Source organism: Coffea arabica, chromosome 3e (genome assembly GCF_036785885.1).
Source record: "Coffea arabica cultivar ET-39 chromosome 3e, Coffea Arabica ET-39 HiFi, whole genome shotgun sequence".
NCBI classification, from domain to species: domain Eukaryota; kingdom Viridiplantae; phylum Streptophyta; class Magnoliopsida; order Gentianales; family Rubiaceae; genus Coffea; species Coffea arabica.
The window spans coordinates 33,066,868-33,094,339 of record NC_092315.1 but is presented as its reverse complement, the minus strand read 5'-3'; the positions used below and the strand labels follow the sequence as shown (position 1 = coordinate 33,094,339).

The following is a 27,472-nucleotide window of genomic DNA, read 5'->3' as shown; positions in this document are numbered from 1 at the left end:
TGATACCACTGTTGTGGTTCAAAACCAGAGATGCAGTAGAAAGTGAAGAAGTATTGCAGAAACGATGAAACTTGATTATAATGATGAATGTATAGAACAGTAAAATCTAGAGAGTTAGAGGAATAGCTTCATTTCCATTAATGAACTTTAATAACAAACATAGAATAGAGAATACGAATTTAGAAAAGAGAGGGAAAGAAATGTGAAGGAAGCTTGGGGAAGGGGAAATTGCAGAGAGGATATTCCTTCTTTGGTATAAGATCAAATATGCTAAAAGATATCCTAACTAAATTTCAAGTAGACTAATGAGCCTCTAACACGTGTCCCCTGGGAATCTTCAGCTGAAATGGTCCGCTTCTGCAACTGATATAATGTGAACTCAGCAAAGACATGCTTTTCGGGTCATGCCCTCTCTCTGCCTTGTCCAGCAACTTCCCCGCCTTTAATTCTCCTTCACACCTTTTCTTCTGCTATCCCTTGATTATATGCCTGCTACCATTTACTCCATTACAGTTTCATATGAACTCATAAGAACCTCTCTAATATCCTTGCAGAATCTTAATTGTAGAGTTTGTACTCCACTTTCTTTCCAAGAAAAGAAGAAAAGACCAAAAAATAGAAAACCAACAAAAACAATAAGGGAATCCGAGGAGCAGAAAAATAAAAAAAAAACGTAAAAAAGGGGAATCCGAGAAGCAGGGAGAGCTCGTTCCCGCCATCATCATTGCCGGAGTTGCTATCTTCTTGGTGGAACCACCACCAGTTGCAAATCATTATGAAGAAAGCACTGTGTGGTTTCCATAATCCTTTTTTGTTTTAATCTCTAGGTTGAGATGCATTTTTTTGGCTACTGAAATGGCTATCTTCTTCTCGTATGCTTTGTTTTGTAGATGAATGAAATTGGACAATAACACTTGTTGCAATTTCGTTGTTTCTTTTCACCTTTTTCTACCTGAATGAGGCTTGATGAGATATCTTTGGCTTAGCCAAAGTCAAATATTCAATTTTTGTGGTGATTTTAATCTATTTGACAAAATGCCCAGACAAAATGAGTTTGTGAGTAGACTTGAGAGTATGTTTGAGAGACATTTATCCTCTAAATTTTGCTTCACTTTCTTTTTGGTTCTTGATTTTCTATTTTTTCTTGTGAATTTTATTTCATGATTTGAGTGTGAGAGAGAGAGAGAGTTGGTTCGAATTTTCCATGAAGGGGATGCGATTTCTATAGGAGAAGAAAAACTATAGCCAAAGTTCTATCTAAATTGAAGAATTTGATCCAAATGGACAAATATTCCCCTCATCAATCGTGTAGAACATATAAAATGTGGTGTTGCCGCCACAAAAGTCTTGCATTTGAGACTCTAAAATTGTTGGAGGACTAAATTGGTTAAAAAAACATAAAGGACGAAATTGATTTTAGTATAAAAGTTTAGGGATGAAAAAGATGAAATCCTCTAAAAGGACTATGCAATGAAACTAATGGATAGACTTACAATAGCAATTTAGGTGTGCACATAAACAATTTCTAAAAAGACCAAGGTTAGCTCGTATAGCTTGTAAGGACAATAGTTAGATAATCTTTAAGATTCATGGATTCACTCTCAAACCCTTCTCTATCCTTCTCTTCTTGTAAGATTTGAAATATTCCCTTGAGAAAAAAACTAACGGATGACATTTATGTTCTAGGATACAAATGTTTGTAGAATTTATAACAAAGAAAAGTTCAAATTGTTGCCTAAATTTTTGGAGTACATACCTACCAAAAGTGATTAAAAAGGTCATTCAAAGTACAACATTTTATTTTAAACTAATCTAGTTTGTTGCATTGGTACTTCTAATAAACTAAAATAAGTAAAAAATAAATGAAAGATTTTGAAAAATGGTTTTGATTTGAGAAACAAAAAAGAGTAAAAAATGAGACTTTTGAAAAATGTGACAATTTGGTTGCATTAATAGTTTAAAAAGGTTTTAAAAAGTTTAGAGGTTGTCATTTGATATTTGGTTTTAAATGTACTAAGTCATTAAAACAATTTAAAAATAAAACAAGTTTTGAATTTAAAGAAAAAATCTTTTTAGATGATTATAGGTCTTTGAAAATGAGAAAAATAAGTTTGGGAGTCACATTTGTGGAAAAAGAAATGACAGAGCCAAGAAAACATTTCATTGAGGGCATAAACACATAAAAGTTATTATAGTGATGTTATATTGAAGGATAGCAATATTCACATAGTAAGTGATAAAGCACTTATCTGCATAAATAATAAGTGTAGACACCAAATTTGTATTTTTAATTTAATTTCTATCATTTATTTTTTATTTATTTAATTGAGTTAGATTCTTCATTTTCATTTTTGTAAGATGTTAAAAGTAGCTTTAATTCTCTTAAAATTTGGTTTGAAAATTGTTAATTTATTTTTAATTGATTTTTGAAGAAAAATGAAAATGAAAAAGGAAGAAAATGTGTGGATAGGTGGAAGTGTGCATGTTGGACAAGTGTATAAAATAATCATTAGACAAGTGTCTAAGGAATTATAGGACAATTGTATAGAGGGGTAGGTGTCTTGGACACTTGTTGAGCTTAGGGAATTTTTGAAACAAAAAGGAAAAGAAAAACAGGGGAGAGGAGCTATCGGGCATGGAGGCAAGAAAAACAGAAAAAAACAAGGAAAAAACAGAGTGAAAGGGGAAAGGGGGCTCTCGGCAGGCAAAAAAAAGGAGAGAAACAGGCTTCAGGGGAAAAGGCAGAAAAAGAAAAGAACAGAGGGGGGGAAGCTACGGCTGAAACTAAGGAAAAACAGAGCAATGGAAAAGAAAGCAGAAAGCTACGGCTAAAAACGAAAAACACAGAGGGCTTAGCCTGGAGAAAGAGGGCAAGGCAATAGGGAGCAGCGGACGGATTGAAGAATGAAAAAAGAACAAAAAAGAAGGAAACAAAGGGGGGGGCCGCGGCAAGAAAACACAGAACCAGAGAGTGGCGGCGGAATTTCTGGGCGAAAGCAAAAGGGCGGCGGACGGAGCAAAAAGGGAAAGAACTGAGAACTGGGCTAAGTGGCGAGGAGCCGCCACCCCACCTCGTCGGAGTCCACCGCCATCGGCAAATTTTCGCCAAGAAAATATATGCGGTAAGAGATCCTTTTTCTTTGAAATTCATTTCCCTGTTCAAGTTCATTTCTTGAATTCCTTTGTGGATTGTCCACAATTTTGACCGAGCATGCTTTATGGATTGGTTGGGATATTCTGTTTTGTTTTCTGACAAATTTCTGGGTTAGTTATGCCTCAATTTGAGCAAAAATCTGATAGGATTTTAATGCCTATTTGTTGTTTGCTAAAATGCCTAAACCAAAATCTTGAACCAAAGTGAAGAGATTTTCAGCGTTTATATGTATACATACGGAGGAGACTCTAGCCAGTGGGTGTTTGTTAGTTGGGTCGATGAACATTTTATCATGTTGATTTTCATTCCTCCAAATGCATGGGGCGGAAATTCGTTTGTTTTTATGTTGCTCATTTGCTGTCTTCTATAGTCTCCCGATAGTTTGGATTCTCGCCCTCACTTCCCTCTCCCTATGAGCAAATTACCATTGAGTTTTATAAAGCTAAAACCTGGTCAAAAGTAGGAGGAAGCTTCCGTGCTTGTTGCAGCAATTTGCCAGAATTTACATGATCTGTTTTTCTGAATTTTCTTATTTAAACAAGGTTAAAAGAATGAAAAGAATTTTGGTGCTCGTTTTTTCACTTTGGTTCAAGTTCAGATGGTTCAGTCATGAGTTGCGTTTGAACAAAAGATTTGGCATTCAGAAACCCAGGAACCGCGGATTGCATTCGAAGGTTGCATGAAATTCTTCATAAAATTACAGTTTAACCCCCAGGTTTCCCCTTGATCCACTATGGCCCAAACAATTGACAAATCCATCAAATTGGCCCCTTTAACTTCTTTAATTGTTTCCATTGGGTCCTTATTTTGTTGTGATTGAACCTCTCAAGTTTCCCTCTTATTCTGACATAGCCCAAAGAATCGAAAAGTTGAATTCATTTCACTCTTTTAGATTGTAATCATCTTTTAATGTTTAAATAGTCCTTTGGATACATTAATTCTTAATGTTAGATTATAATTGTGGGTTAATAATTTTGTGGATTTGTTTATCTTGTTGAGTTTAGTGAAATAAGTGTTTTGGATTAAGGGGTTATTTTGTTTGGGCTCAAGGAAGTGGATTTGGTTTATTTTGTTGGGTTTCTGACTTGGGTTTAGGAAGATAGAGCCCAACACCTTTGGTTGGGTTTTAGAATTGGGTTTGTGATTAATTTAATTGGATCGTTCTTGGGATCAGAATATTAGACTAGCCCATTTGTTTTGCTTGGATTTCTGTTGGGCTAGGGAGGTTTTGGCCCAAATAAATAAATAAGATGGCCCATTTCCATTTGTTTTGGACTTCCGTGGGCTGGTAAGGGTTTTTGGCCCAAGAAATGAACAGAATAGCCCAGTAGCTTGATCCATTAAGAAATCAGAGAATGAATTTGCAAATCAGTCCTCGGACTTTTCCTTAACTGTACTGTGGCCCTGGATGTCTTCAATTGCTTTCAATTCGGTCCTTACTTTAATTGCAAATGAGTCCCTGAACTTTATTTTTCTTTAATTTTGACCCCAAGACTTTATTAATTTTTGCAATCAAGTCCTTTCTTCTTTTGACTTCTTAAATGTGGTTTGTTGACATGATTTAATTGATTCAAATTCATGTTTATGTTTTATCCTTTGTGATTATTTGTCAAATAAATTGGTACCTTGACCTTTTTATTGTTTTGAAGCTAATATCTCATTTACTCGATTTCCATTGCAAGGGAGGTAACTTCTATATTCTTGAGTTTATTTTTCCTACGTGCTTCTACGTGTTATGTGAATATGCATGTCTACTTTGCTTTCTTTGCCTTTCTTTAATTCCTTTCATTTTCTTCATTTACTTTTGCTTTTTATTTAAGTTATTCATTATGGGGTATGTGTACACCTCTTGGCTTGTAATAGTTAGGGATTTAATTATTTTATTCTTTTCCCCCTTTTAGATTGTAGTAGGGTTTCCCTAATGTAATAGATAGGGCTTGGAGGAGCATTCAATGGAGACCTGTCGAAGTCATGTGCCTAGCTAGCAAATGTAATAGTTAGGGTTTTAATTAGCTTATGTGGCTTGCATGCTTAGTTGCTATGTGTTAATTGCTTTATTAGGCTCTTGCATCTAGTCGAGCATGCTAAATGCTATGTGCTATGTGTTTACGAGTATTTTGGCATGTCTACCTGCTTTCATAGCCATGAATGAATGGAATGGATGAATGTACGTTTCCGCTAGTCCAACGCTAGTCGGAATTCATAGAATGGGCTAGTCCAACGCTAGACCCTTAGGGATTTCCCCTCATTTAGCATGTCATTTTGCTTGTTCACCACATATCATGCATTTTTCTTAGTTTTATCACTTGGCATGCTCCTTGAACCCCCTTTCCCTTCATTTTAGGATTTTTGCATATCATGATAGTTGTAGGGTCCATTTGCTTGAGGGTCCCCTTCCGATAAGGGAAACGAGCGAGTGTGGCTACTCGATAGCCTTAGCACGCTAGTTTTGCCTTCTAATCAAAGGGAAAATCAAGTCACGATTTAGGTCTCCCCGTCCCAATATGCATGAATTCCCTAGGCTCATGCATTCTCAATCCACTCTATCATTACACTTTCACTTTTGTCTCATTTGCACACATGCACCTTTTATCACCCTCACTTGCACACGAACACTTTTTTGTCTCCACTTGCACACGAACCCTTTTTATCTTCACTCGCACACGAGTACTTTCATCTACATTTGCACGCCTTCACTCTTATCTTATTACTTTTATCATTTTTCTCATTTCATACAAACTCACACTTTCACATGGCATGCATTCCACTCATTTTTCACGTCATTTAGGTTTAGGTGTGACCTCTCCAAGAGGATCATTATTGGGCTTCACAATTAATGTGATTGGCACCACTCAACCTTTGAAGAGAAATTTCCCCCAATTCCCCTAGGTCTAGGTTTTTGCATTCATATAGACATATCCAATATGCGATACATACCTTGGGTAGAAAAATTAGGAAAAATTGGTTTGAGTCGCGCAACTAGCCTTGGCTAGGTCAAAGGGGTGCCTTGGATTCTATCCTTGCCTTCCCCTTTGTCAAACGTGACCCCCGAACCTTTTTCTTTGGCTTACGTGGACTAGGAGTCGTTTTAAAAAGGGTTTTGCTACTTTGTCTTTTAAAAACACTTTTTGGGTGACTTGGTACACCCCAAATCTATACCAAGTGGCGACTCCGTTTTCATATTTAAAAAACCCTTTTTAAAATTTCATTTGGCCAAATCGTCGCTTTCCAAAGTCCCATGGCCTTTTTACTTTTCATTTTGCACACGTTCACACCACACTTCACACATCACATCACTCACATCCACATTCACACTTTCATTCGAAAAGTGGGGCGCGACAGTTGGCGACTCCACTGGGGAACTCCTAAGTGGGTCCAAGCATTTGACTTAGCCATTCGTTTCCTTTTTCTACCCTTTTTATGCATTGCATTTGGATATTAGGGTTGCATTTTCCATTTTTAGGGCCTTTTGCCTCGCGCGCGTATCCAACTACTCCCTCGCTCACGAATGTGTGATTGGTTGATTGGATGTATGTTTACTTGTTTATCTCGCGCTTGCATTGCATTTGGGGGGGGTGTGTGTCACCTTTAGAGCCCCGCGTGGTTCTCAACCCCTTCCCTCAAAATAGGGGAACACTTCATACGTGCACGTTTACTTGCTTTTATCCCATTTTATTTTATTTTTCGTGGGCGCCATCCCACACCGCCTTGTAGGACTAGAACCGATTGCCTTGGGTAGGCGGCTGGTGTGCTCTGCGCCCATAGCGCTACCTAAGGGATCACTCGAGCCACCGACCGAAGGCCCTGGGAGTGATGACCCTTCGCCTTTAGGTCTGAAGGCTTGGGAGCCGAAGCTTCATCGAGTCTAGGCATTAGTGAACCCCAGCCTCATGCATCCATATTAGAATGACCTAAGGTAGAGTCGGCCTCACCCTATTTTAAGCACATTAGGCACGAGGGAAGGGGTTCCACCCCTTTTACTTGCTTTATTGTATTTATTTTCTTAATTGCTCCCAATGTGTTATGTGTACTATCAATTGCACTAACCATTCTTTTGTTTTCTTGGCCTGCATTCATGTGCCTTAGCAATAAGAGGCCTTTTGGCACTCTTTTAGTGACTTACCCACTAGATGACTCACATGTTTAAATTCCAGTTATTGCATTGGTTTTTCAATAAATACATGTCATTTTAGACCTTTTCCCCCGATGCATTATTCATGTCCTTTAGACCATATTTGTCACATATTTACATCGCTTTAATAAATGGCATCATGCATAAACCCTAGAAAGGGAATGCCATTTAGGGGATCCCGTGTTAGGAATAAACCACCCCATGTCTCGGATATATAATCCAAATGAGACTTGCACGTTTACCTTTCTCGTACCATCCGAAGGGGTAGTGCACAAGGTAAGGTAGGATCCGATCATTTTCATGGAGTGATCTTTGGAATATGAGCATCTAATAATCACTTTTTGGCCATTTTTTTTAAAATTGGTAAAAATCCTTTGCGTGAAGGACATTAATTTGAAGAAATTCACAAGTGATTCCTCCTATTGGGACGATAAATAAATTGAGGCCAAAATTTGATTTCTAGAAGGTCATAGACTAATGCACCTCAATAATTTTGAAGTAACCAATGGCCGGACAATTCAACCAATTCATTTTGCCAATTCACTCAATAAATAGTCAATTCATTTGACCGATTTACCCTTTTTAGGGTCACCTGGTCGATTTTTCAATAAATCGTCAATTCATTTGACCAATTTACCCTTTTTAGGGTCACCTGGTCAATTTACCCTTTTTAGGGTCATTCGGTCGATTTTTGCATAAATCATCAATCTCTTTTTCATTCATCTGGCCAATTCACCCATTTTTAGGGCAATCGAATCGATTTTGAATAAATCAAGTTTCATTCATTTGACCAATCTACCCTTTTAGGGTGATTCGATCAATTTTTGAATAAATCAAATTTCATTTAATTCATTTGACCAGTTTACCTATTTTTAGGGCAATTTGGTCATTTTTAAATAAATCATCAATTTTATCCAATCCATTTGACCCGTTTTTTCCCTTTTTAGGGTTTAAGTCTAAGGGTCACCGAATAAATTAATTGAGACATTGCAATCTCTTTTACACATTATTTCATGCATCGATCAAAGTAGCAATCCATTCGGACTTTTCCCTCATTTTAGGACAAATGTCTCTTTCCATTCCAATGGGCCAAATTTTTCAAATTATTTTTCACTCCATAAGCTGATTGGATCCATCAGGTATTGTATAGTGCCTGCTCTGGAGGATTGCATTTTCATGCTAGGCCTACCCTTGGCATAAAAAGGGTTCCCCCATAGGGCATGCATACCGATTTTATAGTCTTGATTACTAACTCTGGATATTTTTCTTTTGTTTTCCCCCTCCCCTGCATTCATAAAATATTTCAATAAGGTGGAAATATTTCTTCTATACCTGATAATAATTTTGATCTAATAAAAGTGTCAAAACTGCAAGTGTTATTTGATTCTTGGGCAGATCCTACAACGAAAACATAAATGATTTATCTGGAAGCTCTACGCTAAAGCCTCTGAGAGATGTTGTAATTGTTTTCCAAAGGAAAATTTTGTATATTTGATTTGTTAATACATTTTGTTCCCAAGAGAAAAGAGACAAAAGGTGTATATGTGGAGCTCTTTACAAGTCTCTCTTCTCATTTGTACCATAATTGAATGAGAAATTTTGTTTCAAACTTTTTCAGCAATAAAATTTTTGGACAATTATTGTTTTGTGTATATTTATGTACATTTCATTCTTTATTCTTATTCATTGGAGATTTCATGATGAATTTTAAGAAGTAAGACCAAATGGAGAAGCTTCATGATCATAAGTGTCTGCTTTCCAAAATCCTTATGTACACCAGATTGTTGATTCGAGTCATCCAATAAGAGTGCTAAAAAGATGGTCACTCAAAAGTTCCAATGAGATACCTTTTCTCCTTCATTTAACCTCAAAATAAAATCAGTCACATTGATTGATAAATTGCAAATTGGGACATTCTTTGCTTGGAAAAATCCCCATTGGTTTAACCGGATTCAAATCACATCTAAGTGAAAGCAAAAATGTGCATTATTCTTGTTTGTTTTGAAAATTTGGAATGATACTTTGAGCATTTGTTTCACTACCTATACAGATTTTTATCATTTGCTCTCCCATTTGAGCCTATAGAAGAATAATTTCCTTCCAAATAAACGCCTTAATGATCTCTACCCTACATTGGAAAACTTTCAAAAGGGAATGGATTGTCAATGAGCATTTCGTTACTCTGGTTGTCATGAAGTGTAAGAATGATACTTTGGCCATCGTTTCTACAATCCAAACACTATTTATCCCTTGCATCCTCATTTGAGCAAAAATTGGTGATTCTTTTCGAGTGCACATATGATCGCACCCCACATTGGGGAAGGAGATTGGGGAATTTTGAAAAAAGAGAAAAGCAAAAATGCTAGAATAAGGAGGGAACCGCAAATTGAGGAAATTTGATTCCACTTGGGTTCTAAGTTTGAAAAAAGAAAAGGAAGGGTTTTTGTCCATCGCCTATGTTTCACAAATATGGATAAGTAAGGGTCTTCCTCAGTCAATTAATTCAGATACACGCAAAAAATTTCGCATTAACGAAAGTTTCCTTTCAGAGTTGTTGTAAGGAATGGAATACAAGTCAGGCCATCTTCTTTTCCAATCAAACACTTTATCCCTAGTTATCCCTTTTGAGCCATCAGAATAAATTATTTCGTTTGGCAACCCCTGAGAATCGCAAACCCCACACTGGGGGCGAGTTTGAGTTGAAAAGAAAATTTCAAGAAGTGAAAAGTGAAAAGCAACAAAATCAAAAACAAAAGAAGAAAAGAGAACCTCAGTTCAAAATAAACTGGGGCAAATTTTGTGAAAGTTCAAAAGAATGGCAAAAGGCCGAAAAGTCAAAAGGAAAAAGGAAATGAAAGTGAAAAGCCTCAATTGAGCAAAAACTGAGGCAAATTCTGATTTTACCCTAAAATAGGGTTGGCGCAACAATGCGATCTCAGATTCTTCAAACCAGTTTTGAAATCCGTTTTCAGGCCTTAACTTTTCTAAGCACCCCACCTGACCCCATTACAAAGCCGAAAGTCCTGACTCCTGTTCTTTGCAATGGCCCTGTCAAGAAAATTTCTGATGCCGGAAAATTCTAGCTGTATTTCTGAATTGCTTGAGTATGAGGTTGACGCTACTCACCATGTGAAAACCCATCAGCTCGAGGGAAAGGGAAAAGAGGCAAAAAGCAAAGAAAGGAAAGTAAATGCAAGAAAATGCAGAAAATTCGACGCTGAAGTCTCCGGTGAGTGATGAGAAAAATGCAAACAAAGTCTGAGATCTTTTGATTTCAAAATAGGGGCAATTTTGAAAAAATGCGATCTATGGTGCAATATCCTTGAAAGTCTTAAACTATCGTTTTCAAGCCAAATTACAAGCTAAGAAAGTCCATCGTTGACTTATTCCTTCATGACAATCCAAAGTGAGGATCATGCTCATAAGAAATTCATCAAATCATTTGTGATCATAAGGGCATAACCCGTTTCCACATGTTTAGCTATCACTTCTGTCCATACGTTACAAGCCTAGAAAGCTTGTATGTTGACTAAGTTTTCTTGAAAATAAGGGTAACAAACTCTTTGCTTTCACTAAGATGTGACATTGAATGGATTACATACAACTGGGGCACAAAAATAAGACAGATTCTTATCTCCCATTTCCTTAGCCATTTCAAAAAAATAAAGTCACTTGATTGGTCCTGAAAAGATGAGTCAACCAGAAGTGGTGACCCGTTACCCTAAGCACCAATGCTAAAAGTAAGGAAGAAGTCTTCTTAAATTTGGTGTTATTTCGAGGAATTCATCATGAAATTTCTGCATGAGTTCAAACTTGACGCTTAAAGTTTCTTCACATTGTTGTATATGTGCACTCTTTTCTAAATTTTAGAAAGTGCGGTTTTTCTTTGTTCAAGTAAATGGGAAATCATCTAAACCAATTTTTGCAATCAAATGGGCCCAAACTGGGGCAAAATTTTTATTTGCAAAATTTCGCAAAATAGGCCCACACAGGGGCAAATATTTTTGTAAGTCCAATTGAGGATTTCGTCCAAGAATCAAAATAATGCATTTTTTTCAAATCAGTCACGCTCATTTGAGTGCACGTAAGCCCTGTGCAGGTATTCACAGTTGAAGTCGACGAAAAGCATCTGGCGATGTGGAAGGCCGATGCCGAAGAAAGAGGAGAAAGAAGGGAGAAGGGCCCTACACTGGGGCAAATTATTTGTGAAAAAGATTCTCTCGAAAAATCAGAAAAATTCAAAAATCAAAAAATCAAGTTCAAAATTTTGTTTCTTGGAAAATCAAATTTAATCTTTTGTATTTTGACGAATCAAATTCAATTTCTTCACCAATTGGATGGCAGGATTGGGTCTTATCCCACTGAACATTCTAAAAACCAAGTTGGGCCTGGATTTCGTGCCGCCAACATTCTAAAAATCAAGTTGGGCCTGGATTTCGTGCCGCCAACATTCTAAAAATTCTGTTGGGCCTGGATTTTGTGCCGCCAACGTTCCAAACATCAAGTTGGGCCTGGATTTCGTGCCGCCAACCTCACAAACATCAAGTTGGGCCTGAGTTTCGTGCCGCCAACAGTTCAAATGTCACGTTGGGCCTGAGTTTCGTGCCGCCAACAGTTCAAATGTCAAGTTGGGCCTGAGTTTCGTGCCGCCAACAGTTCAAATGTCACGTTGGGCCTGAGTTTCGTGCCGCCAACAGTTCAAATGTCACGTTGGGCCTGGACTAGGTGCCGCCAACATCACAAATGTCACGTTGGGCTTGGTTTTCGTGCCACCAACTTCACATCACCACGTTGGGCTTGGATTTAGTGCCACCAACATCACAAAAATCGAGTTGGGCCTGGATTTCGTGCCGCCAACATTCCAAACATCAAGTTGGGCCTGGATTTCGTGCCGCCAACATTCCAAACATCAAGTTGGGCCTGGTTTTTGTGCCGCCGACATTTCAAACATCAAGTTGGGCCTGGATTTCGTGCCGCCAACATTCCAAAAATTCTGTTGGGCCTGGATTTCGTGCCGCCAACTTCACAACATCCCGTTCTGTTCGGGTCTATCCCAATTTTAAATTTCTGTTCGGGTCTATCCCGTGGGTCTATCCCAATTTTAAATATTCTGTTCGAGTCTATCCCGTGGATCTATCCCAATTTTAAATTTCTGTTCGGGTCAGTCCCGATTTTAAATTTTCTGTTTGGGTCAATCCCATGTTAAATTTTGTCAAAGGGGTCAGTCCCCATTTCTAAAGCGTCCATCGTTCGAGACGCTCACTGCCGAATAACACAGGTAAGTATTTGGTGTCTATTTCTTTGTCTCAAGTTTTTCCAAAACTCAGACAAAGAGGGGCAAACTGTAGACACCAAATTTGTATTTTTAATTTAATTTCTATCATTTATTTTTTATTTATTTAATTGAGTTAGATTCTTCATTTTCATTTTTGTAAGATGTTAAAAGTAGCTTTAATTCTCTTAAAATTTGGTTTGAAAATTGTTAATTTATTTTTAATTGATTTTTGAAGAAAAATGAAAATGAAAAAGGAAGAAAATGTGTGGATAGGTGGAAGTGTGCATGTTGGACAAGTGTATAAAATAATCATTAGACAAGTGTCTAAGGAATTATAGGACAATTGTATAGAGGGGTAGGTGTCTTGGACACTTGTTGAGCTTAGGGAATTTTTGAAACAAAAAGGAAAAGAAAAACAGGGGAGAGGAGCTATCGGGCATGGAGGCAAGAAAAACAGAAAAAAACAAGGAAAAAACAGAGTGAAAGGGGAAAGGGGGCTCTCGGCAGGCAAAAAAAAGGAGAGAAACAGGCTTCAGGGGAAAAGGCAGAAAAAGAAAAGAACAGAGGGGGGGAAGCTACGGCTGAAACTAAGGAAAAACAGAGCAATGGAAAAGAAAGCAGAAAGCTACGGCTAAAAACGAAAAACACAGAGGGCTTAGCCTGGAGAAAGAGGGCAAGGCAATAGGGAGCAGCGGACGGATTGAAGAATGAAAAAAGAACAAAAAAGAAGGAAACAAAGGGGGGGGCCGCGGCAAGAAAACACAGAACCAGAGAGTGGCGGCGGAATTTCTGGGCGAAAGCAAAAGGGCGGCGGACGGAGCAAAAAGGGAAAGAACTGAGAACTGGGCTAAGTGGCGAGGAGCCGCCACCCCACCTCGTCGGAGTCCACCGCCATCGGCAAATTTTCGCCAAGAAAATATATGCGGTAAGAGATCCTTTTTCTTTGAAATTCATTTCCCTGTTCAAGTTCATTTCTTGAATTCCTTTGTGGATTGTCCACAATTTTGACCGAGCATGCTTTATGGATTGGTTGGGATATTCTGTTTTGTTTTCTGACAAATTTCTGGGTTAGTTATGCCTCAATTTGAGCAAAAATCTGATAGGATTTTAATGCCTATTTGTTGTTTGCTAAAATGCCTAAACCAAAATCTTGAACCAAAGTGAAGAGATTTTCAGCGTTTATATGTATACATACGGAGGAGACTCTAGCCAGTGGGTGTTTGTTAGTTGGGTCGATGAACATTTTATCATGTTGATTTTCATTCCTCCAAATGCATGGGGCGGAAATTCGTTTGTTTTTATGTTGCTCATTTGCTGTCTTCTATAGTCTCCCGATAGTTTGGATTCTCGCCCTCACTTCCCTCTCCCTATGAGCAAATTACCATTGAGTTTTATAAAGCTAAAACCTGGTCAAAAGTAGGAGGAAGCTTCCGTGCTTGTTGCAGCAATTTGCCAGAATTTACATGATCTGTTTTTCTGAATTTTCTTATTTAAACAAGGTTAAAAGAATGAAAAGAATTTTGGTGCTCGTTTTTTCACTTTGGTTCAAGTTCAGATGGTTCAGTCATGAGTTGCGTTTGAACAAAAGATTTGGCATTCAGAAACCCAGGAACCGCGGATTGCATTCGAAGGTTGCATGAAATTCTTCATAAAATTACAGTTTAACCCCCAGGTTTCCCCTTGATCCACTATGGCCCAAACAATTGACAAATCCATCAAATTGGCCCCTTTAACTTCTTTAATTGTTTCCATTGGGTCCTTATTTTGTTGTGATTGAACCTCTCAAGTTTCCCTCTTATTCTGACATAGCCCAAAGAATCGAAAAGTTGAATTCATTTCACTCTTTTAGATTGTAATCATCTTTTAATGTTTAAATAGTCCTTTGGATACATTAATTCTTAATGTTAGATTATAATTGTGGGTTAATAATTTTGTGGATTTGTTTATCTTGTTGAGTTTAGTGAAATAAGTGTTTTGGATTAAGGGGTTATTTTGTTTGGGCTCAAGGAAGTGGATTTGGTTTATTTTGTTGGGTTTCTGACTTGGGTTTAGGAAGATAGAGCCCAACACCTTTGGTTGGGTTTTAGAATTGGGTTTGTGATTAATTTAATTGGATCGTTCTTGGGATCAGAATATTAGACTAGCCCATTTGTTTTGCTTGGATTTCTGTTGGGCTAGGGAGGTTTTGGCCCAAATAAATAAATAAGATGGCCCATTTCCATTTGTTTTGGACTTCCGTGGGCTGGTAAGGGTTTTTGGCCCAAGAAATGAACAGAATAGCCCAGTAGCTTGATCCATTAAGAAATCAGAGAATGAATTTGCAAATCAGTCCTCGGACTTTTCCTTAACTGTACTGTGGCCCTGGATGTCTTCAATTGCTTTCAATTCGGTCCTTACTTTAATTGCAAATGAGTCCCTGAACTTTATTTTTCTTTAATTTTGACCCCAAGACTTTATTAATTTTTGCAATCAAGTCCTTTCTTCTTTTGACTTCTTAAATGTGGTTTGTTGACATGATTTAATTGATTCAAATTCATGTTTATGTTTTATCCTTTGTGATTATTTGTCAAATAAATTGGTACCTTGACCTTTTTATTGTTTTGAAGCTAATATCTCATTTACTCGATTTCCATTGCAAGGGAGGTAACTTCTATATTCTTGAGTTTATTTTTCCTACGTGCTTCTACGTGTTATGTGAATATGCATGTCTACTTTGCTTTCTTTGCCTTTCTTTAATTCCTTTCATTTTCTTCATTTACTTTTGCTTTTTATTTAAGTTATTCATTATGGGGTATGTGTACACCTCTTGGCTTGTAATAGTTAGGGATTTAATTATTTTATTCTTTTCCCCCTTTTAGATTGTAGTAGGGTTTCCCTAATGTAATAGATAGGGCTTGGAGGAGCATTCAATGGAGACCTGTCGAAGTCATGTGCCTAGCTAGCAAATGTAATAGTTAGGGTTTTAATTAGCTTATGTGGCTTGCATGCTTAGTTGCTATGTGTTAATTGCTTTATTAGGCTCTTGCATCTAGTCGAGCATGCTAAATGCTATGTGCTATGTGTTTACGAGTATTTTGGCATGTCTACCTGCTTTCATAGCCATGAATGAATGGAATGGATGAATGTACGTTTCCGCTAGTCCAACGCTAGTCGGAATTCATAGAATGGGCTAGTCCAACGCTAGACCCTTAGGGATTTCCCCTCATTTAGCATGTCATTTTGCTTGTTCACCACATATCATGCATTTTTCTTAGTTTTATCACTTGGCATGCTCCTTGAACCCCCTTTCCCTTCATTTTAGGATTTTTGCATATCATGATAGTTGTAGGGTCCATTTGCTTGAGGGTCCCCTTCCGATAAGGGAAACGAGCGAGTGTGGCTACTCGATAGCCTTAGCACGCTAGTTTTGCCTTCTAATCAAAGGGAAAATCAAGTCACGATTTAGGTCTCCCCGTCCCAATATGCATGAATTCCCTAGGCTCATGCATTCTCAATCCACTCTATCATTACACTTTCACTTTTGTCTCATTTGCACACATGCACCTTTTATCACCCTCACTTGCACACGAACACTTTTTTGTCTCCACTTGCACACGAACCCTTTTTATCTTCACTCGCACACGAGTACTTTCATCTACATTTGCACGCCTTCACTCTTATCTTATTACTTTTATCATTTTTCTCATTTCATACAAACTCACACTTTCACATGGCATGCATTCCACTCATTTTTCACGTCATTTAGGTTTAGGTGTGACCTCTCCAAGAGGATCATTATTGGGCTTCACAATTAATGTGATTGGCACCACTCAACCTTTGAAGAGAAATTTCCCCCAATTCCCCTAGGTCTAGGTTTTTGCATTCATATAGACATATCCAATATGCGATACATACCTTGGGTAGAAAAATTAGGAAAAATTGGTTTGAGTCGCGCAACTAGCCTTGGCTAGGTCAAAGGGGTGCCTTGGATTCTATCCTTGCCTTCCCCTTTGTCAAACGTGACCCCCGAACCTTTTTCTTTGGCTTACGTGGACTAGGAGTCGTTTTAAAAAGGGTTTTGCTACTTTGTCTTTTAAAAACACTTTTTGGGTGACTTGGTACACCCCAAATCTATACCAAGTGGCGACTCCGTTTTCATATTTAAAAAACCCTTTTTAAAATTTCATTTGGCCAAATCGTCGCTTTCCAAAGTCCCATGGCCTTTTTACTTTTCATTTTGCACACGTTCACACCACACTTCACACATCACATCACTCACATCCACATTCACACTTTCATTCGAAAAGTGGGGCGCGACAGTTGGCGACTCCACTGGGGAACTCCTAAGTGGGTCCAAGCATTTGACTTAGCCATTCGTTTCCTTTTTCTACCCTTTTTATGCATTGCATTTGGATATTAGGGTTGCATTTTCCATTTTTAGGGCCTTTTGCCTCGCGCGCGTATCCAACTACTCCCTCGCTCACGAATGTGTGATTGGTTGATTGGATGTATGTTTACTTGTTTATCTCGCGCTTGCATTGCATTTGGGGGGGGTGTGTGTCACCTTTAGAGCCCCGCGTGGTTCTCAACCCCTTCCCTCAAAATAGGGGAACACTTCATACGTGCACGTTTACTTGCTTTTATCCCATTTTATTTTATTTTTCGTGGGCGCCATCCCACACCGCCTTGTAGGACTAGAACCGATTGCCTTGGGTAGGCGGCTGGTGTGCTCTGCGCCCATAGCGCTACCTAAGGGATCACTCGAGCCACCGACCGAAGGCCCTGGGAGTGATGACCCTTCGCCTTTAGGTCTGAAGGCTTGGGAGCCGAAGCTTCATCGAGTCTAGGCATTAGTGAACCCCAGCCTCATGCATCCATATTAGAATGACCTAAGGTAGAGTCGGCCTCACCCTATTTTAAGCACATTAGGCACGAGGGAAGGGGTTCCACCCCTTTTACTTGCTTTATTGTATTTCTTTTCTTAATTGCTCCCAATGTGTTATGTGTACTATCAATTGCACTAACCATTCTTTTGTTTTCTTGGCCTGCATTCATGTGCCTTAGCAATAAGAGGCCTTTTGGCACTCTTTTAGTGACTTACCCACTAGATGACTCACATGTTTAAATTCCAGTTATTGCATTGGTTTTTCAATAAATACATGTCATTTTAGACCTTTTCCCCCGATGCATTATTCATGTCCTTTAGACCATATTTGTCACATATTTACATCGCTTTAATAAATGGCATCATGCATAAACCCTAGAAAGGGAATGCCATTTAGGGGATCCCGTGTTAGGAATAAACCACCCCATGTCTCGGATATATAATCCAAATGAGACTTGCACGTTTACCTTTCTCGTACCATCCGAAGGGGTAGTGCACAAGGTAAGGTAGGATCCGATCATTTTCATGGAGTGATCTTTGGAATATGAGCATCTAATAATCACTTTTTGGCCATTTTTTTTAAAATTGGTAAAAATCCTTTGCGTGAAGGACATTAATTTGAAGAAATTCACAAGTGATTCCTCCTATTGGGACGATAAATAAATTGAGGCCAAAATTTGATTTCTAGAAGGTCATAGACTAATGCACCTCAATAATTTTGAAGTAACCAATGGCCGGACAATTCAACCAATTCATTTTGCCAATTCACTCAATAAATAGTCAATTCATTTGACCGATTTACCCTTTTTAGGGTCACCTGGTCGATTTTTCAATAAATCGTCAATTCATTTGACCAATTTACCCTTTTTAGGGTCACCTGGTCAATTTACCCTTTTTAGGGTCATTCGGTCGATTTTTGCATAAATCATCAATCTCTTTTTCATTCATCTGGCCAATTCACCCATTTTTAGGGCAATCGAATCGATTTTGAATAAATCAAGTTTCATTCATTTGACCAATCTACCCTTTTAGGGTGATTCGATCAATTTTTGAATAAATCAAATTTCATTTAATTCATTTGACCAGTTTACCTATTTTTAGGGCAATTTGGTCATTTTTAAATAAATCATCAATTTTATCCAATCCATTTGACCCGTTTTTTCCCTTTTTAGGGTTTAAGTCTAAGGGTCACCGAATAAATTAATTGAGACATTGCAATCTCTTTTACACATTATTTCATGCATCGATCAAAGTAGCAATCCATTCGGACTTTTCCCTCATTTTAGGACAAATGTCTCTTTCCATTCCAATGGGCCAAATTTTTCAAATTATTTTTCACTCCATAAGCTGATTGGATCCATCAGGTATTGTATAGTGCCTGCTCTGGAGGATTGCATTTTCATGCTAGGCCTACCCTTGGCATAAAAAGGGTTCCCCCATAGGGCATGCATACCGATTTTATAGTCTTGATTACTAACTCTGGATATTTTTCTTTTGTTTTCCCCCTCCCCTGCATTCATAAAATATTTCAATAAGGTGGAAATATTTCTTCTATACCTGATAATAATTTTGATCTAATAAAAGTGTCAAAACTGCAAGTGTTATTTGATTCTTGGGCAGATCCTACAACGAAAACATAAATGATTTATCTGGAAGCTCTACGCTAAAGCCTCTGAGAGATGTTGTAATTGTTTTCCAAAGGAAAATTTTGTATATTTGATTTGTTAATACATTTTGTTCCCAAGAGAAAAGAGACAAAAGGTGTATATGTGGAGCTCTTTACAAGTCTCTCTTCTCATTTGTACCATAATTGAATGAGAAATTTTGTTTCAAACTTTTTCAGCAATAAAATTTTTGGACAATTATTGTTTTGTGTATATTTATGTACATTTCATTCTTTATTCTTATTCATTGGAGATTTCATGATGAATTTTAAGAAGTAAGACCAAATGGAGAAGCTTCATGATCATAAGTGTCTGCTTTCCAAAATCCTTATGTACACCAGATTGTTGATTCGAGTCATCCAATAAGAGTGCTAAAAAGATGGTCACTCAAAAGTTCCAATGAGATACCTTTTCTCCTTCATTTAACCTCAAAATAAAATCAGTCACATTGATTGATAAATTGCAAATTGGGACATTCTTTGCTTGGAAAAATCCCCATTGGTTTAACCGGATTCAAATCACATCTAAGTGAAAGCAAAAATGTGCATTATTCTTGTTTGTTTTGAAAATTTGGAATGATACTTTGAGCATTTGTTTCACTACCTATACAGATTTTTATCATTTGCTCTCCCATTTGAGCCTATAGAAGAATAATTTCCTTCCAAATAAACGCCTTAATGATCTCTACCCTACATTGGAAAACTTTCAAAAGGGAATGGATTGTCAATGAGCATTTCGTTACTCTGGTTGTCATGAAGTGTAAGAATGATACTTTGGCCATCGTTTCTACAATCCAAACACTATTTATCCCTTGCATCCTCATTTGAGCAAAAATTGGTGATTCTTTTCGAGTGCACATATGATCGCACCCCACATTGGGGAAGGAGATTGGGGAATTTTGAAAAAAGAGAAAAGCAAAAATGCTAGAATAAGGAGGGAACCGCAAATTGAGGAAATTTGATTCCACTTGGGTTCTAAGTTTGAAAAAAGAAAAGGAAGGGTTTTTGTCCATCGCCTATGTTTCACAAATATGGATAAGTAAGGGTCTTCCTCAGTCAATTAATTCAGATACACGCAAAAAATTTCGCATTAACGAAAGTTTCCTTTCAGAGTTGTTGTAAGGAATGGAATACAAGTCAGGCCATCTTCTTTTCCAATCAAACACTTTATCCCTAGTTATCCCTTTTGAGCCATCAGAATAAATTATTTCGTTTGGCAACCCCTGAGAATCGCAAACCCCACACTGGGGGCGAGTTTGAGTTGAAAAGAAAATTTCAAGAAGTGAAAAGTGAAAAGCAACAAAATCAAAAACAAAAGAAGAAAAGAGAACCTCAGTTCAAAATAAACTGGGGCAAATTTTGTGAAAGTTCAAAAGAATGGCAAAAGGCCGAAAAGTCAAAAGGAAAAAGGAAATGAAAGTGAAAAGCCTCAATTGAGCAAAAACTGAGGCAAATTCTGATTTTACCCTAAAATAGGGTTGGCGCAACAATGCGATCTCAGATTCTTCAAACCAGTTTTGAAATCCGTTTTCAGGCCTTAACTTTTCTAAGCACCCCACCTGACCCCATTACAAAGCCGAAAGTCCTGACTCCTGTTCTTTGCAATGGCCCTGTCAAGAAAATTTCTGATGCCGGAAAATTCTAGCTGTATTTCTGAATTGCTTGAGTATGAGGTTGACGCTACTCACCATGTGAAAACCCATCAGCTCGAGGGAAAGGGAAAAGAGGCAAAAAGCAAAGAAAGGAAAGTAAATGCAAGAAAATGCAGAAAATTCGACGCTGAAGTCTCCGGTGAGTGATGAGAAAAATGCAAACAAAGTCTGAGATCTTTTGATTTCAAAATAGGGGCAATTTTGAAAAAATGCGATCTATGGTGCAATATCCTTGAAAGTCTTAAACTATCGTTTTCAAGCCAAATTACAAGCTAAGAAAGTCCATCGTTGACTTATTCCTTCATGACAATCCAAAGTGAGGATCATGCTCATAAGAAATTCATCAAATCATTTGTGATCATAAGGGCATAACCCGTTTCCACATGTTTAGCTATCACTTCTGTCCATACGTTACAAGCCTAGAAAGCTTGTATGTTGACTAAGTTTTCTTGAAAATAAGGGTAACAAACTCTTTGCTTTCACTAAGATGTGACATTGAATGGATTACATACAACTGGGGCACAAAAATAAGACAGATTCTTATCTCCCATTTCCTTAGCCATTTCAAAAAAATAAAGTCACTTGATTGGTCCTGAAAAGATGAGTCAACCAGAAGTGGTGACCCGTTACCCTAAGCACCAATGCTAAAAGTAAGGAAGAAGTCTTCTTAAATTTGGTGTTATTTCGAGGAATTCATCATGAAATTTCTGCATGAGTTCAAACTTGACGCTTAAAGTTTCTTCACATTGTTGTATATGTGCACTCTTTTCTAAATTTTAGAAAGTGCGGTTTTTCTTTGTTCAAGTAAATGGGAAATCATCTAAACCAATTTTTGCAATCAAATGGGCCCAAACTGGGGCAAAATTTTTATTTGCAAAATTTCGCAAAATAGGCCCACACAGGGGCAAATATTTTTGTAAGTCCAATTGAGGATTTCGTCCAAGAATCAAAATAATGCATTTTTTTCAAATCAGTCACGCTCATTTGAGTGCACGTAAGCCCTGTGCAGGTATTCACAGTTGAAGTCGACGAAAAGCATCTGGCGATGTGGAAGGCCGATGCCGAAGAAAGAGGAGAAAGAAGGGAGAAGGGCCCTACACTGGGGCAAATTATTTGTGAAAAAGATTCTCTCGAAAAATCAGAAAAATTCAAAAATCAAAAAATCAAGTTCAAAATTTTGTTTCTTGGAAAATCAAATTTAATCTTTTGTATTTTGACGAATCAAATTCAATTTCTTCACCAATTGGATGGCAGGATTGGGTCTTATCCCACTGAACATTCTAAAAACCAAGTTGGGCCTGGATTTCGTGCCGCCAACATTCTAAAAATCAAGTTGGGCCTGGATTTCGTGCCGCCAACATTCTAAAAATTCTGTTGGGCCTGGATTTTGTGCCGCCAACGTTCCAAACATCAAGTTGGGCCTGGATTTCGTGCCGCCAACCTCACAAACATCAAGTTGGGCCTGAGTTTCGTGCCGCCAACAGTTCAAATGTCACGTTGGGCCTGAGTTTCGTGCCGCCAACAGTTCAAATGTCAAGTTGGGCCTGAGTTTCGTGCCGCCAACAGTTCAAATGTCACGTTGGGCCTGAGTTTCGTGCCGCCAACAGTTCAAATGTCACGTTGGGCCTGGACTAGGTGCCGCCAACATCACAAATGTCACGTTGGGCTTGGTTTTCGTGCCACCAACTTCACATCACCACGTTGGGCTTGGATTTAGTGCCACCAACATCACAAAAATCGAGTTGGGCCTGGATTTCGTGCCGCCAACATTCCAAACATCAAGTTGGGCCTGGATTTCGTGCCGCCAACATTCCAAACATCAAGTTGGGCCTGGTTTTTGTGCCGCCGACATTTCAAACATCAAGTTGGGCCTGGATTTCGTGCCGCCAACATTCCAAAAATTCTGTTGGGCCTGGATTTCGTGCCGCCAACTTCACAACATCCCGTTCTGTTCGGGTCTATCCCAATTTTAAATTTCTGTTCGGGTCTATCCCGTGGGTCTATCCCAATTTTAAATATTCTGTTCGAGTCTATCCCGTGGATCTATCCCAATTTTAAATTTCTGTTCGGGTCAGTCCCGATTTTAAATTTTCTGTTTGGGTCAATCCCATGTTAAATTTTGTCAAAGGGGTCAGTCCCCATTTCTAAAGCGTCCATCGTTCGAGACGCTCACTGCCGAATAACACAGGTAAGTATTTGGTGTCTATTTCTTTGTCTCAAGTTTTTCCAAAACTCAGACAAAGAGGGGCAAACTGTAGACACCAAATTTGTATTTTTAATTTAATTTCTATCATTTATTTTTTATTTATTTAATTGAGTTAGATTCTTCATTTTCATTTTTGTAAGATGTTAAAAGTAGCTTTAATTCTCTTAAAATTTGGTTTGAAAATTGTTAATTTATTTTTAATTGATTTTTGAAGAAAAATGAAAATGAAAAAGGAAGAAAATGTGTGGATAGGTGGAAGTGTGCATGTTGGACAAGTGTATAAAATAATCATTAGACAAGTGTCTAAGGAATTATAGGACAATTGTATAGAGGGGTAGGTGTCTTGGACACTTGTTGAGCTTAGGGAATTTTTGAAACAAAAAGGAAAAGAAAAACAGGGGAGAGGAGCTATCGGGCATGGAGGCAAGAAAAACAGAAAAAAACAAGGAAAAAACAGAGTGAAAGGGGAAAGGGGGCTCTCGGCAGGCAAAAAAAAGGAGAGAAACAGGCTTCAGGGGAAAAGGCAGAAAAAGAAAAGAACAGAGGGGGGGAAGCTACGGCTGAAACTAAGGAAAAACAGAGCAATGGAAAAGAAAGCAGAAAGCTACGGCTAAAAACGAAAAACACAGAGGGCTTAGCCTGGAGAAAGAGGGCAAGGCAATAGGGAGCAGCGGACGGATTGAAGAATGAAAAAAGAACAAAAAAGAAGGAAACAAAGGGGGGGGCCGCGGCAAGAAAACACAGAACCAGAGAGTGGCGGCGGAATTTCTGGGCGAAAGCAAAAGGGCGGCGGACGGAGCAAAAAGGGAAAGAACTGAGAACTGGGCTAAGTGGCGAGGAGCCGCCACCCCACCTCGTCGGAGTCCACCGCCATCGGCAAATTTTCGCCAAGAAAATATATGCGGTAAGAGATCCTTTTTCTTTGAAATTCATTTCCCTGTTCAAGTTCATTTCTTGAATTCCTTTGTGGATTGTCCACAATTTTGACCGAGCATGCTTTATGGATTGGTTGGGATATTCTGTTTTGTTTTCTGACAAATTTCTGGGTTAGTTATGCCTCAATTTGAGCAAAAATCTGATAGGATTTTAATGCCTATTTGTTGTTTGCTAAAATGCCTAAACCAAAATCTTGAACCAAAGTGAAGAGATTTTCAGCGTTTATATGTATACATACGGAGGAGACTCTAGCCAGTGGGTGTTTGTTAGTTGGGTCGATGAACATTTTATCATGTTGATTTTCATTCCTCCAAATGCATGGGGCGGAAATTCGTTTGTTTTTATGTTGCTCATTTGCTGTCTTCTATAGTCTCCCGATAGTTTGGATTCTCGCCCTCACTTCCCTCTCCCTATGAGCAAATTACCATTGAGTTTTATAAAGCTAAAACCTGGTCAAAAGTAGGAGGAAGCTTCCGTGCTTGTTGCAGCAATTTGCCAGAATTTACATGATCTGTTTTTCTGAATTTTCTTATTTAAACAAGGTTAAAAGAATGAAAAGAATTTTGGTGCTCGTTTTTTCACTTTGGTTCAAGTTCAGATGGTTCAGTCATGAGTTGCGTTTGAACAAAAGATTTGGCATTCAGAAACCCAGGAACCGCGGATTGCATTCGAAGGTTGCATGAAATTCTTCATAAAATTACAGTTTAACCCCCAGGTTTCCCCTTGATCCACTATGGCCCAAACAATTGACAAATCCATCAAATTGGCCCCTTTAACTTCTTTAATTGTTTCCATTGGGTCCTTATTTTGTTGTGATTGAACCTCTCAAGTTTCCCTCTTATTCTGACATAGCCCAAAGAATCGAAAAGTTGAATTCATTTCACTCTTTTAGATTGTAATCATCTTTTAATGTTTAAATAGTCCTTTGGATACATTAATTCTTAATGTTAGATTATAATTGTGGGTTAATAATTTTGTGGATTTGTTTATCTTGTTGAGTTTAGTGAAATAAGTGTTTTGGATTAAGGGGTTATTTTGTTTGGGCTCAAGGAAGTGGATTTGGTTTATTTTGTTGGGTTTCTGACTTGGGTTTAGGAAGATAGAGCCCAACACCTTTGGTTGGGTTTTAGAATTGGGTTTGTGATTAATTTAATTGGATCGTTCTTGGGATCAGAATATTAGACTAGCCCATTTGTTTTGCTTGGATTTCTGTTGGGCTAGGGAGGTTTTGGCCCAAATAAATAAATAAGATGGCCCATTTCCATTTGTTTTGGACTTCCGTGGGCTGGTAAGGGTTTTTGGCCCAAGAAATGAACAGAATAGCCCAGTAGCTTGATCCATTAAGAAATCAGAGAATGAATTTGCAAATCAGTCCTCGGACTTTTCCTTAACTGTACTGTGGCCCTGGATGTCTTCAATTGCTTTCAATTCGGTCCTTACTTTAATTGCAAATGAGTCCCTGAACTTTATTTTTCTTTAATTTTGACCCCAAGACTTTATTAATTTTTGCAATCAAGTCCTTTCTTCTTTTGACTTCTTAAATGTGGTTTGTTGACATGATTTAATTGATTCAAATTCATGTTTATGTTTTATCCTTTGTGATTATTTGTCAAATAAATTGGTACCTTGACCTTTTTATTGTTTTGAAGCTAATATCTCATTTACTCGATTTCCATTGCAAGGGAGGTAACTTCTATATTCTTGAGTTTATTTTTCCTACGTGCTTCTACGTGTTATGTGAATATGCATGTCTACTTTGCTTTCTTTGCCTTTCTTTAATTCCTTTCATTTTCTTCATTTACTTTTGCTTTTTATTTAAGTTATTCATTATGGGGTATGTGTACACCTCTTGGCTTGTAATAGTTAGGGATTTAATTATTTTATTCTTTTCCCCCTTTTAGATTGTAGTAGGGTTTCCCTAATGTAATAGATAGGGCTTGGAGGAGCATTCAATGGAGACCTGTCGAAGTCATGTGCCTAGCTAGCAAATGTAATAGTTAGGGTTTTAATTAGCTTATGTGGCTTGCATGCTTAGTTGCTATGTGTTAATTGCTTTATTAGGCTCTTGCATCTAGTCGAGCATGCTAAATGCTATGTGCTATGTGTTTACGAGTATTTTGGCATGTCTACCTGCTTTCATAGCCATGAATGAATGGAATGGATGAATGTACGTTTCCGCTAGTCCAACGCTAGTCGGAATTCATAGAATGGGCTAGTCCAACGCTAGACCCTTAGGGATTTCCCCTCATTTAGCATGTCATTTTGCTTGTTCACCACATATCATGCATTTTTCTTAGTTTTATCACTTGGCATGCTCCTTGAACCCCCTTTCCCTTCATTTTAGGATTTTTGCATATCATGATAGTTGTAGGGTCCATTTGCTTGAGGGTCCCCTTCCGATAAGGGAAACGAGCGAGTGTGGCTACTCGATAGCCTTAGCACGCTAGTTTTGCCTTCTAATCAAAGGGAAAATCAAGTCACGATTTAGGTCTCCCCGTCCCAATATGCATGAATTCCCTAGGCTCATGCATTCTCAATCCACTCTATCATTACACTTTCACTTTTGTCTCATTTGCACACATGCACCTTTTATCACCCTCACTTGCACACGAACACTTTTTTGTCTCCACTTGCACACGAACCCTTTTTATCTTCACTCGCACACGAGTACTTTCATCTACATTTGCACGCCTTCACTCTTATCTTATTACTTTTATCATTTTTCTCATTTCATACAAACTCACACTTTCACATGGCATGCATTCCACTCATTTTTCACGTCATTTAGGTTTAGGTGTGACCTCTCCAAGAGGATCATTATTGGGCTTCACAATTAATGTGATTGGCACCACTCAACCTTTGAAGAGAAATTTCCCCCAATTCCCCTAGGTCTAGGTTTTTGCATTCATATAGACATATCCAATATGCGATACATACCTTGGGTAGAAAAATTAGGAAAAATTGGTTTGAGTCGCGCAACTAGCCTTGGCTAGGTCAAAGGGGTGCCTTGGATTCTATCCTTGCCTTCCCCTTTGTCAAACGTGACCCCCGAACCTTTTTCTTTGGCTTACGTGGACTAGGAGTCGTTTTAAAAAGGGTTTTGCTACTTTGTCTTTTAAAAACACTTTTTGGGTGACTTGGTACACCCCAAATCTATACCAAGTGGCGACTCCGTTTTCATATTTAAAAAACCCTTTTTAAAATTTCATTTGGCCAAATCGTCGCTTTCCAAAGTCCCATGGCCTTTTTACTTTTCATTTTGCACACGTTCACACCACACTTCACACATCACATCACTCACATCCACATTCACACTTTCATTCGAAAAGTGGGGCGCGACAGTTGGCGACTCCACTGGGGAACTCCTAAGTGGGTCCAAGCATTTGACTTAGCCATTCGTTTCCTTTTTCTACCCTTTTTATGCATTGCATTTGGATATTAGGGTTGCATTTTCCATTTTTAGGGCCTTTTGCCTCGCGCGCGTATCCAACTACTCCCTCGCTCACGAATGTGTGATTGGTTGATTGGATGTATGTTTACTTGTTTATCTCGCGCTTGCATTGCATTTGGGGGGGGTGTGTGTCACCTTT

General features: G+C 38.2%; 3 long non-coding RNA genes across 3 annotated transcripts; all 3 read left to right on the top strand.

The window, feature by feature from the left end:
* Nucleotides 1–2,582: 2,582 nt before the first annotated feature.
* LOC140038261 (uncharacterized) lies at nucleotides 2,583–6,036 on the top strand. The gene is made up of 2 exons (XR_011842091.1): nucleotides 2,583–3,122; nucleotides 3,753–6,036. It is a non-coding gene; the product is annotated as an uncharacterized lncRNA (long non-coding RNA).
* Nucleotides 6,037–12,946: 6,910 nt separating this feature from the next.
* LOC140038260 (uncharacterized) lies at nucleotides 12,947–16,400 on the top strand. Its single transcript, XR_011842090.1, has 2 exons — nucleotides 12,947–13,486; nucleotides 14,117–16,400. It is a non-coding gene; the product is annotated as an uncharacterized lncRNA (long non-coding RNA).
* A 6,910-nt stretch (nucleotides 16,401–23,310) lies between these two features.
* Nucleotides 23,311–26,764, top strand: LOC140038259 (uncharacterized). Its single transcript, XR_011842089.1, has 2 exons — nucleotides 23,311–23,850; nucleotides 24,481–26,764. It is a non-coding gene; the product is annotated as an uncharacterized lncRNA (long non-coding RNA).
* Nucleotides 26,765–27,472: the final 708 nt, after the last annotated feature.